Here is a 2,647-nt window from a genome sequence, read left to right as displayed (position 1 = left end):
CCTGCTTTTTCCCCTGCCTGAGGCTGCAAACACTCCTGGGCAGCATGGTAGGACCCCAGGAATTGTTTACTCCACACTCATTTACACAACAAGCTAGACCATAACTGTGCTGCACACCCACTACTGTACTAATTGCCCATGCAGGTGCAGAGAGCAGCAGCTCGGTCCACTTGGAAAGCAGGTAACCGCCCCCCAAGGTGCACAATGAGCCAACCTAGGTGGCAAAGCGGGGGTGGTGCAAGTTCAGAGGAAGGAGTGTGCTGTAAATCCAGTCTTGCTCACTATAACCTCCCCAAATAATTAAGCTCTGTCTCTACAACCACAAAGGGCACGGGCTGGAATGGGAGACCAGGCCCCACTGTGGAGTCGCATGCCAGAGGGAGCTGCAAGCCTCAGGAGCTGCTGCAGTCTCTGGCCCCAGCTGCCACATCAGATCAAGCTTCCTGGCGACAGAATCGCAGCGTGAGGTTAGCTCTGAAGGCTCTGCCCCGGTTTATTTTCCAAGCCGATATGCGGTTTCTGTTGCCCGTAGCCCCAGTTCTCTCCTTTACCAGCTGCCTGGCACAGAGTTTCTGAGAAAGAGGCGGAGCAAAGATAAACCAAGTCAATCTGAAACAGGCAGGCAAGAAGAAGAATTTGTATTCAGTGCCCTGGAAAGAGCTGTCAAGTAAGGAACCCTGTCCTGGTCCAGCCTCAGCTCAGCCAGGACACTTGACACTGACCTGCAGCCCCAAGCCTGCATCACCTGAGCAAGACCCCTGGAGCCAAGGTTTGCTTCTGCAGCCTGGATGGAGCCGTCCTTCTCTCTTGGGCCATTTAAACACTGGCCTGCCTGTTGCGTGCATCTAATGCTAAGGGACTGGAACATAGCAGGGGCCCAATCAGACAGCCAGAGAAGCTGGTTTGGCAGGTTTCACTGCAGAAACCAGCCCCCACCCTAAATCAAGCAGGGAGTAGAAGTATCTGAGCTAATGCTGGTCTGACCGCAGCCCAGCCTGAGTCACACTGAAACCTGACAGGCTCCTTCCCCCTGCAGCCCACTTCACCTGGGCCAGGGCTGCTCTGGGAGAGTCATGGGCCCAGGAACCCGGTGATCTGGGTGGCTGCACACACAGTCCATGTTTAACAAAGCACAGGCCAGCCTGCACGGACTGCCGGCATTGGGAAGGCCTTTTAAAAAACATTTGCAGTACCCAGTTCCTCTCTATGGCCTGAGGGTAGGAATGTGGATTTACACTGGAAACTTTGGAGCTTGTCCCCTGTAGTGTGCACAGAGCACTGTGAGCATTGCTAATGATTGGCCTCTCCTGCCTACCACACAGTGTCTTGCTGAACTACCAGTAACCTGCAAGGACACAAACAGTTTGTGGGGGTCGGATTCGATGATCTATTGAGGTCCCTTCCGACCCTAACATCTATGAATCTATGAATCTATGATAGCTGACAAACACAGCTGGCTTTTAAGACTTTTTCATGGAGCTTTAAGCTCAGCTAAGGTCCCATCTGCATTCCAGGGGGGAACAGTGTTGGAATCAGGTCGCCTAACTCCAACATAAATGGAGCTGGTGTATTTGCATCCCTGAGGGTATATCCTTCTGCAAAGACAAACCTTGCTGGGGTTATTTGACCCCAGCAGTCTTTTCTGCCTAGAGCAAGGGGGCTGGATCTGATGATCTCACGAGATCCCGTCCATCCCTAAACTTCTGTGATCTGTGTGAATCTGTGACACAGGAGCAGATCTCAGGCGCGCTTGTGCAAAGCAAAGCACCAATTGGACAACCTCCCCCAAGACGGCCTGCAACCTGTTACAGCTCCTTGTTGGACCAGAGCCCCTGTGCAGTCAGTCTCCTGCTCACCTATACTGCTGCTTCACTAGGTGAACATCAGCTGTGCTGCATGGTCATCAGAAAGGACAGACCGTTTATCATAGAAAAGTGGGACCAAGAGGGTCTTCAGGGGATAATCCAGTCTATTTCCCCACACTGAAACAGGGTCCGAACTGGACAATCCCTAACAAATATTAGTCTAACCTGGTTTTGAAAACCTCCAACAAAGGAGATTCTACAGCATCAGTTCTTCACTACTCTTTAGTTTGAAAGTTGTTCCTAAATCATCTTTTCTGCAAATGAAGCAGGCTACTTCTTGTCCCATCACCTGTTCCCATGGAGAAAAATTGATCACCATCCTAGATAGCACATTGGGAGCCTTATCATGTTGCACACCCCCTGCTCACCTTGAAGAACTCTCTTTCCAAGGCTAAACTATCCAAGTCGTTTTGTGGCTACAGCAGAGAGCTGCGTTCCTCACTGCCTAGGAGAAGGAGGCCTTAGACCTACAGGTTTGATGGGGTTTAGATCAAGTAACTAATCAGACAGTGGGAAAATCCACCCAGGAAATACAGCTCACAACTTTAAATAGGACTCCTCCAGGCTGCCACTTCCAGGGCTCTGGGTTCAGCCTAGTGTGAAGTCACTGGCCGTGATTAGCAAGCTACTGCTGCCAAGAGCGAGAGGCCAGTTTGCTGGGAAAAAGTTGCTGTTTAGGAAAAAGCTCTGTTTGCAACCCTCCCGTTTGGTACCTGACGCAGTCATTCTTTAAGAAACTTCATAGGAGTCAATGGGAATGAAAAAGAGAATTTGTAACACTG

The 2,647-nt window shown here is 50.8% G+C and overlaps 1 protein-coding gene across 1 annotated transcript in view; it reads left to right on the top strand.

The window, feature by feature from the left end:
• PIP5K1C (phosphatidylinositol-4-phosphate 5-kinase type 1 gamma) overlaps window positions 1-2,647 on the top strand; it is an 84,969-nt gene that overhangs the window by 26 nt on the left and 82,296 nt on the right. The gene's annotated exons all lie outside the window — the stretch shown is intronic.

This window comes from Alligator sinensis, unplaced genomic scaffold (assembly GCF_000455745.1).
Source record: "Alligator sinensis unplaced genomic scaffold, ASM45574v1 scaffold103_1, whole genome shotgun sequence".
Classification (NCBI taxonomy): Eukaryota; Metazoa; Chordata; order Crocodylia; family Alligatoridae; genus Alligator; species Alligator sinensis.
The sequence above is the reverse complement of the archived record's forward strand: the minus strand, read 5'-3'. Positions and strand labels throughout refer to the sequence as shown.